At 38.8% G+C, this 10188-nt stretch overlaps 1 pseudogene; it reads right to left on the bottom strand.

Annotated features, from left to right (window-relative positions):
• Nucleotides 1–1369: 1369 nt before the first annotated feature.
• LOC114625902 lies at nucleotides 1370–9899 on the bottom strand (annotated as a pseudogene).
• Between the last annotated feature and the right edge of the window lie 289 nt (nucleotides 9900–10188).

The raw sequence follows: 10188 nt of genomic DNA, 5'->3' as shown, positions 1-10188 counted from the left end.
ACAAAAGTCCTGTCCCATAAGCCTCTAGAACTAACTTTTGGATAGATTGTGTTTACATCATCACTTACCATAAAATACTGTTTTTGATTTAGGCTGTGTGTCACCATGATTCATCTTTCACAGCACTTTTTATTTCCCCTGGAATTAATAAGAACTTGACATTTTGTTTGCTTAATCATCTCTATTATTACCATTAATTTGATCCAAATTCTCTTATCTCTTGTCTAAGACTCCTCCAAAGATAGTTAAACTCCCTGGGCATTCCAACTACGTCTTCTCTTTGGAGGATGGTTTTCTGGAGTTTTTCTAGTATTGGATGACACACAGTATCAAAGGGCCAATGTGGACCCTTCATTTCCTGTACCCATTGGTTCATTCTGCCTCTTTTGCTCTATGTTCCAGAGTCAATGACTTTATTTTTTGATCTATTCCTTTGCTTTAGTCAATCATTGTAGCCTCTATCAGTTTCCTGGCAATGGGTACAGGAACTGTAATTTCAAGGCTACAGTGTTTATATATGTCTTTGTCCTCATACTATATTGAGAGTATCTAGTTTTAAGTTGAATGCAATTACATTTGAGAATTTTAAAGGCATTCCTTCCTCATTTTTTGTTTCATGACTTGTTTTAGGAAACAGTGCTGTTTTTACCATTGGAAGTTTATATGATAATGCCTTAACCCATTGTTCTGAACTATTTTGAGAATAACATTTAGTTGACTTTGTTTCTCCATTAAACTGGATTCTAGGGTCCTTTCAATTAAAGAAGTCAAGGTGTTCAGTTCTTGCAAATTTTCTTAAAATATTTCTTAAATGACTTTTATCCCCTGTGGGTTTTGGAATTTTATTTTGTTGTTGTTCTAGTCTATACTTTTTGGAGATAGGCTCTTTCTCTATAACCCAGAATAGCCTGGAAATCTTTGTCTTCCTTCCTCAGGCTATTAAGTGCCAAGATCATACGTAGGGAGGCATGGACTGCCACCCCAAGGTTTGACGTCCTCAACTGTTACACAGTGTCTAGTCCTTCTACTGGATATCTGTTTTCATCTAGCCTGCTCATCCTGTCAAGGCGGAACTAAGTCAGGCAAGACACCATCTGCCTCTTTCAAAGTTTGCATTTGTTCTCTTATAGTTTTGGAATATTTTCTTTTAAAAAATCATTTTCTCAATGTCTCATGAAAGCATATACACCACTCTCCTTGGAGATACCCATCAAATCCTCATGACACTTTTCTCCTTGTGTAGTTTCTGTTTCATTATGAGGTATTTTGTTTTCATTGATGACTTGTTTTGTCTGTCTCCTTTTTGATACACATGCAAGCAAGCAGACACAAGGGTTTTGTTTGTTTGTTTTTATTTTTAATGACAGAATCAAACATATACGTAAAATTGAATCTTCTAGAAAAAACATTTGTTTTTCTCTTTCTTATATCGTCCCTCAAACTTCACCTTCACCTCTTGCCTGGCCTTGTGTTTGAGAGTTGGGTCTCTAAAGATATCTTTTTTGACAACAGTTTTGTCCAAAGCGATATTTGCAGAATACTTTGTAGGCATGAGGCTATTGTAGTTATAAACTTTGATAAAGGACTTGATCTTTTCTCTCTTGGTGATTTTCTTCTTGCCCATGGCAGCTGTCACTTTTCAGCCATAGTGGTCAATTCCAGCCACCAGGGCATGACTGTAAGGGCAGTGCCACCATCAATGTACTTCACAATAACAGTTTTGTATCTGGAGTAGCATCTTGCTAGGACCAACACCACTTTCCTGAACTTGCCCACTTCTACAGCAAGCAGCCAGCACCCAGCATGGAGGAAAGTAGGACACTTTGAACTTGTTGACTCTCATTGGTGACTTTGAACTTAGAACTTTCCTCAGATACATATCTGGTAATTTTATCTATCCATTCATATTGAAGAGAAGGGTCCTCAAGTGCCCAATGGAGTTCTGAGCTTGTGGTGATGCTTATAAATGTTGCAGACTCATAAGAGTGGTATAGCCACTTTGGAGGGGGGGGGGACCTTAGGGTCTGAAGGTGAAATGTTCTGCATAATCTCATATATTTGAATGCTTGTTCCCCAACTGATGGCGCTAATTAGACATTTGGAGAATCTCTAGGAGGTGAGACCTTGGAAGAAGAAGTGGCAGAAGAGTTTTATAAAGTTAGTTCCTAAGATGTCAGTAGTGAAAATTATAAAGAATCCTGAGCCATATCACAAACACCTAAAGGACACTTTTAGGTGGGCCTTGGAGTTTTGTATCCTGGCCCTGCTTCCTTTCTGCTTTCTTTTCCCTGACTGAAGGTGGCCACTGCTTCACACTCATGAGGCCATGCCTGCTGTGCTATGATAGATTTATCTCTTCTCAAACTGGGAGCTAAGATGAAATTTTCTTCCTTTGTGTTATTTCTTGTTACTTGGCCCCACAACAGTCACTAATACAAACCTGGTATCAGTGTCTTTAATGTTTTGTTATGGGCAAATCACATTACCAAAAACCAAGCCGAAACAAAAGGTACCAAAACAACTGTCTTTGGTACCTGACCTAATGAGACTTTAGTTCTAGTTCAGGAGCATTTAATATTCAAACACTACCCACTTTGTCTCAGTAAATTTTCCCTGCCCTCATCTGTCTTCCATTGTATAAGCTTGTATACAGAGATTTAATTGATGGTGACAGTGATCCACTGGAATGTAGGACCTAATGACAACCTAAAGCAGAATTCTATGAACTTCTTCTTGTCAGCTCACTGTTGCTCACAATCCCAGATGTGTTGGCGGTGTTTGTGATATTGCTCAGAATTCTTTTTAACTTTCATTATTGATAACTTAGGAACTAACTTTATAATACTTTTCTATTTTAATTTCCCCTTACATATGAGCCCTAACATCTGGTTTTTCCTGCTATCTTTTCCCCATTCTCAGTGTGCATATGAGTTGACAGTTTTATGTTCCCCTAATGTTTCTATGTGTGCACTCACACACACACACAAACACACACACACAAACACACACACATACATAAACACACACACATACACACACACACAAACACACACACAAACACACACACATACATAAACACACACACACATGCATGTACACACATTCATTATTCATGTGCATGAGTGTGTGGTGCATATGTGCCAAAGTACATAGATGGAAATCAGAGTTGTTTGTCTTTACCTTTCACATTGCTTGAGACAGGGGCTTTTCATTGTTGTACTACTATAAATCTCAGGTTAGCTGGCCCACAAGCCTCCATTGTTCTGTTGTCTTAATAGACCATCTCACTACAAGAACACTGGGATTAGAGGTGCTCCACATGGGTTCTGGGGATCCAAACTTATATCCTTGTTCTTGCCCAGGGTCATGGTTGATTTCAATTGTCAGTTTGATAGAATCTAGAATCACCTAGAATACAATCTTCTGAACATGCCTTTGAGGGCTGATCTTGATAATAATAATTGACATTGGAAAGCTGACTCTACAAGTGGGCAGCACCATTCCCTAGGCTTGTGTCATTGATGCTTCAAAAGGAGGACACTAGCAGAGTTCCAGCATGCACTGTTCTTGGCTTCCTGTAGGTGCAATGTGACAAACTGAACTTTTGATGCTTCTGGCTTGCTTTCTTTTTCATGGTAGACTACATTCTCCTCACCATGATGGACTGAACTCTTGAACTACTATCCAAAAGCTAAAATATACCTTTTTAAATTGTATATTTTTTCTTGTAACTTTTTTTATTGGACGTTTTATTTATATTTCATATGTTATCCCCTTACCCCATCCCCCACCCACACAGGAACCCCCCATCCCCTCACCCCTCCTCCTGCTTCTCTGCGGATGTACCCCTACCCACCTCCCACTCCCACCTCCCCACCCTCAAATTCCCACCCCCTGGGGAGTCCAGCCATTATGAGACCAAGGATCTCTTCTCCCACTTATGCCCAGCAGGACCCTCCACTCTTACATATTCAGCTGAAGCCCTGGATCCCTCCCTAAGTGCTCCAAGGCTGATGGTTTAGACTCTGGGAGCTCTGGTTGGTTAGTATTGTTGCTCTCCTCATGGGGCTGCAAACCCTTTCAGCTCCAACAGTCTTCACTCTAACTCCTCCATTGGGAACCTCATGATCAGTTCAATGGCTAGCTGTGAGCATCTGCCTCTGAATAATACACCAGACTCTTTCAGACCTCTAAGGAGACATCTATATCAGGCTCTTATCAGCATGCACTTCCTGACTTCCACATCAGCATCTACCTTTGGTGACTGCACATGGGATGGATACCCAGGTAGAATGGTCTTCAGATGGCCCCTCCTTCAGTTTCTGTCCCTCACTTTGTCTCCATATTTGCTCCCTTGAGTATTTTGTTACTCCTAAGAAGGACTGAAGCACCTCTACTTGATCATCCTTCTTCATGAGCTTCATGCAGCCTGTGAGTTGCATCTTGGATATTTCAAGGTTCTGGGCTAATATCCAATAATCAGTGAGTGAATACCATGTGTGTTCTTTTGTGATTGGCTTACCTCACTCAGGATGATATTTTCTAGTTCCATCCATTTACTAGGAAATTCTCAAATTCATTGTTTTTAATAGCTGAATAATACTCCATTGTGTAAATGCACCACATTTTTTGTGTCCATTCCTCAGTTGAAGTACATCTGTGTTCTTTCCAGCTTCTGGCTATTATAAATAAGGCTGCTATGAACGTAGTTGGGCATATGTCCTTGTTATATGTTAGAGCATCTTCTAGATATATGCCTAGAAGTGGTATAGCTGGATCCTCAGGTAATGCTATGTCCAGTTTTCTGAGGAGCCGCCAGACTGGTTTCCAAAGTGGTTGCACCATCTTGCAGTCCCACCAACAATGGAGGAGTGTTCCTCTTTCTCCACACCCTCGCCAGCATCTACTATCACCTGAGTTTTTAATCTTAGCCATTCTGACTGGTGTGAGATGGAATCTCAGGGTTGTTTTGATTTGCATTTCCCTGATGACTAAGGATACTGAACATTTCTTTAGGTGTTTTTCGGCCATTGGAGTTTCCTCAGTTGAAAATTCTTTGTTAAGCTCTATACCCCATTGTTTAATAGGGTTATTTGGTTGTCTGGAGTCTAATTTCTTGAGTTCTTTGTATATATTGGATATTAGCCCTCTATCAGATGTAGGATTGGTAAAGATCTTTTCCCAATTTGTTGGTTGTCATTTTGTCCTATTGACAGTGTCCTTTGCCTTACAGAAACTTTACATTTTATGAAGTCCCATTTGTCAATTCTTGATCTTAGAGCATATGCCATTGGTGTTCTGTTCAGGAACTTTCCCCCTGTGCCCAATCATTCGAGGTTCTTCCCCACCTTCTCTTCTATTAGTTTCAGTGTATCTGGTTTTATGTGGAGGTCCTTTATCCATTTAGACTTGAGCTTTGTACAAGGAGATAAGAATGGATCAATTTGGATTCTTCTACATGTTGTCCTCCAGTTGAACCAGCACCATTTGTTGAAAATGCTGTCCTTTTTCCACTGGACAGTTTTAGTTCCTTTGTCAAAGATCAAGTGATCATAGGTGTGTGGGTTCATTTCTGGGTCTTCAATTCTAGTCCATTGATCTTTCTGCCTGTCTCTTTATCAATACTATGTAGTTTTTATCACTATTTTTCTGTAGTACAACTTGAGGTCAGGGATGGTGATTCCTCCAGAAGTTCTTTTATTGATGAGAATAGTGTTTGCTATCCTGGGTTTTTTGTTATTTCAAATGAATTTGAGGATTTCCTTTTCTAACTCTGTGAAGAATTGAGTTGGGATTTTAATGGGAATTGCATTGAATCTGTAGATTGCTTTTGGAAAGATGGCCATTTTTATTATATTAATCCTGCCAATCCATGAGCATGGGAGATCTTTCCATCTTCTGAGATCTTCTTCGATATCTTTCTTCAGGGACTTGAAGTTCTTGTCATACAGGTCTTTCACTTGCTTGGTTAGATTCACACCAAGGTATTTTATATTATTTGCGACTATTGTGAAGAGTGTCATTTCCCTAATTTCTTTTTCAGTCTGTTTATCTTTCATGTAGAGGAAGGCTACTGAATTGTTTGAGTTGATTTTATAACCAGCCACTTTGCTGAAGTTGTTTATCAGGTTTAGGAGTTCTCTGGTGGAAGTTTTGGGGTCACTTAAGTATACCATCATATCATCTGCAAATAGTGAGATTTTGACTTCTTCCTTTCCTATTTGTATCCCTTTGACTTCTTTTTGTTGTCTAATTGCTCTGGCTAGGACTTCCAGTACTATATTGAATAGGTAGGGGGAGAGTGGGCAGCCTTGTCTAGTACCTGATCTTAGTGGGATTGCTTCATTTTTCTCTCCATTTAGTTTGATGTTGGCTACTGGTTTGTTGTATATTGCTTTTACTATGTTTAGGTAGGGGCCTTGAATTCCTGATCTTTCCAAGACTTTTATCATGAAGGGATGTTGAATTTTGTCAAATGCTTTCTCAGCATCTAGTGAGATGATCATGTGGTTTTTTTCTTTGAGTTTGTTTATATAGTGGATTATATTGATGGATTTCCGAATATTGAACCATCCTTGCATTCCTGGGATAAAACCTACTTGATCATGATGGATGATTGTTTTGATGTGTTCTTGGATTCGGTTTGCTAGAATTTTATTGAGTATTTTTGTATCGATGTTCATAAGGGAGATTGGTCTAAAGTTCTTTTTCTTTGTTGGGTCTTTGTGAGGTTTGGGTATGAGTGTAATTGTAGCTTCATAGAATGAATTGGGTAGTGTTCCTTCTGTTTCTATTTTGTGGAATAGTTTGAAGAGAATTGGTATTAGGTCTTCCTTGAAGGTCTGATAGAATTCTGCACTAAAACCATATGGTCTTTGGCTTTTTTTGGTGAGAGACTTTTAATGACTATTTAATGGCTATTTCCTTAGGGGTTATTGGACTGTTTAGATGGTTTATCTGCTCCTGATTTAACTTTGGTACCTGGTATCTGTCTAGGAAGTTGTCCATTTCATCCAGGTTTTCCAGTTTTGTTGAGTATAGGCCTTTGTAGTAGGATCTGATGGTTTTTTAAGTTTCTTCAGTTTCTGTTGTTATTTCTCCCTTTTTAGTTCTGATTTTATTAATTTGGATACTGTCTCTTTGCCCTCTGGTTAATCTGGCTAAGGGTTTATCTATCTTGTTGATTTTCTCAAAGAACCAGCTCCTGGTTTTGTTGATATTTTGTATTGTTCTTTCTGTTTCTATTTGGTTGATTTCAGCTCTGAGTTTGATTATTTCCTGCCTTCTACTCCTCTTGGGTGTATTTGCTTCTTTTTGTTCCATAGCTTTTAGTTGTGCTGTCAAGTTGTTAGTGCGTGCTCACTTCAGTTTCTTTTTGTAGGCACTTAGAGCTATGAGTTTTCCTCTTAGCACTGCCTTCATGGAGTCCCACAAGTTTTGGTATGATGTGTCCTCATTGTCATTAAATTCTAAATACTGTTTAATTTCTTTCTTTATTTCTTCCTTGACCAAGTCATCATTGAGTAGAGAGTTGTTCAGTTTCCATGTACGTGTGGATTTTCCCTTGGTTTTGTCATTATTAAAGACTAGCCTTAGTCTGTGGTGATCTGATAAGATGCAAGGGATTATTTCAATCTTTTTGTATCTGTTGAGGCCTGTTTTGTGAGCAATTATATGGTCTATTTTGGAGAAGGTACCATGAGTTGCTGAGAAAAAGATATATATTTTTTTTTGTTTTAGGATGAAATGTTCTATAGATATCTATTAAGTCCATTTGGTTCATAACTTCTGTTAATGTCAAAGTGTCTCGGTTTAGTTTCTGTTTCCATGATCTGTCCATTGCTGAGAGTAGGATGTTGAAATCCCCCACTATTATTGTGTGAGGTGTAATGTGTGTTTTGAGCTTTAATAAAGTTTCTTTTATGTATGTAAGTGCCCTTGCATTTGGAGCCTAGATGTTCAGAATTGAGAGTTCACCTTGGTAGATTTTTCCTTTGATGAGTATGAAGTGTCCTTACTTATTTTCTTGATTACTTTTGGATGAAAGTCGATTTTATTTGATATTAGAATGGCTACTCCAGCTTGTTTCTTGGGACCATTTGCTTAGAGAATTGTTTTCCACCCTTTTATTCTGAGGTAGTGTCTGTCTTTGTCACTGAGGTGTGTTTCTTGTATGCAGCAAAGTTCTGGGTCCTGTTTGTGTATCCAGTCTGATAGTCTGCATCTTTTTATTGGGGAATTGAGTCCATTGATGTTAAGAGATATTAAGGAAAAATGATTGTGGCTTTCTGTTATTTTTGTTACTAGAGGTAGAATTATGTTTGTATAGCTATCTTCTTTTGGGGTTGTTGGAAGATTATTTCCTTGCTTTTTCTAGGTTGTAGTTTCCCTCCTTGTGTTGGCGTTTTCCATCAATTATCCTTTGAAGTGCTGGGTTTGTCGGAAGATATTGTGCAAATTTGGTTTTGTCATGGAATATCTTGGTTTCACCATCTATAGTGATTGAGAGTTTTGCTGGGTATGGTAGTCTGGGGTGACATTTGTGTTCTCTTAGGGTCTGTATGATGTCAATCCAGGCTCTTCTGGCTTTTATAGTCTCTGGTGAGAAGTCTGGTATAATTGTTATAGGTCTGCCTTTATATGTTACTTGACCTTTTTCCCTTACTGCTTTAGTATTTTTTCTTTGTTTTGTGCATTTGATGTTTTGATTATTATGTCACAGGAGGTATTTCTTTTCTGGTCTAGTCTATTTGGTGTTCTGTAGGCTTCTTGTATGTTTATGGGCATCTCGTTCTTTAGGTTAGGGAAGTTTTCTTCTATAATTTTGTTGAAGATATTTACTGGCCCTTTAAGTTGGGAATCTTCACTCTCATCTATACCTGTTATCCTTACGTTTGGTCTTCTCATTGCATCCTGGATTTCCTGGATGTTTTGTGTTAGGAGTTTTTTGCATTTTACATTTTCTTTGACAGCTGTGTCAATGTTTTCCATGGTATCTTCTGCACATGAGATTCTCTCTTCTATCTCTTTTATTCGGTTGGTGATGCTTGCGTCTATGGCTCCTGATCTCTTTCCTAGGTTTTCTATCTCCATGGTTGTCTTCTTTTGAGCATTCTTTATTGTTTCTATTTCCATTTGCAGATCCTGAATGTTTTTGTTTAATTCCTTCTTTGTGTTTTCTTGCAGTTCTTTAAGGGATTTCTGTGTTTCCTCTTTAAGGGCTTCTACCTGTTTACTTGTACTGTCCTTTATTTCTTTAAGGGAGTTACTTATGTCCTTCTTAAAATCCTCTATCATCATCATGAGAAGTGATTTTAATTCTGAATCCTGTTTTTCTTGTCTAATGGGGTGTCAAGGGCTTGCTATATTGGGAGAACTGGGTTGTGATGATCCCAGATAACTCTGGTTTCTATTGCTTATGTTCTTGCTCTTGCCTTTCGCCATCTGGTTAACTCTAGTGTTACCTGCCCTCATTGTGTAAGACTGGAGTCTGTATTTCCAGTTATCTTGCTTGTGTCAGAGCTCCTCAGAGTGCAGATGTCTCTGAAGTCTTCTGATCCTAATCTCCTGGGTGGAAGAACTCCTGGAACTCAGGCCACCTCTGGGATCTGGAAATCCTTCTGCTCTGGATGCAGTGGTTCCTCTAGGATGGCTCAGGATACGATGTCTCCACAAGTGCAAACCAGCTTGGTGTCTGCTGCTCTGAGTGCAATGGCTCCTCTAGGATGGCTCAGGATTCAGTACCTCCACAGGAGCAGACCAGCTATGTGTCTGCCCCAGCCAAAAGGACCAGGCAGGGGTGGAAGGGCCCTTTTTAAATTGTTAAGTTAATTTTCTCAGCATATTTTATCACAGCAACAGAAAAAGCAGGTAAAACACATACCTTCCAACTGAGCCATTGCTAGCAGTCTGCTTTTGCTTTTTTTTCCTTTGCATTTTTCTCTTATGAATGAGGAATAAAATAGAAGAAGTGGCCAGTTTACTTGAGAGGATGTATTACTTTTTAAGAGATAAACAATATTGAATTGAACCTCTCTCTTGCCCCCAAATGCTCTGGACATATATGTGGCTTATGTCTGTAACATTTGGGAAAAAAGTCAGAAAATAACGAAGAGATTCTTCATAGGGCTAGTCTACATCTTATTTCTGTTGTTGTTTTTAATGTTTGGCTTATTTGGTTGGTAAATT

The sequence above is a fragment of the Grammomys surdaster genome, unplaced genomic scaffold (genome assembly GCF_004785775.1).
Source record: "Grammomys surdaster isolate TR1022 unplaced genomic scaffold, NIH_TR_1.0 224, whole genome shotgun sequence".
In the NCBI taxonomy this organism is placed as follows: domain Eukaryota; kingdom Metazoa; phylum Chordata; class Mammalia; order Rodentia; family Muridae; genus Grammomys; species Grammomys surdaster.
Note: the sequence above shows the minus strand (reverse complement) of the source record. Positions and strands in the feature narration are given on the sequence as shown.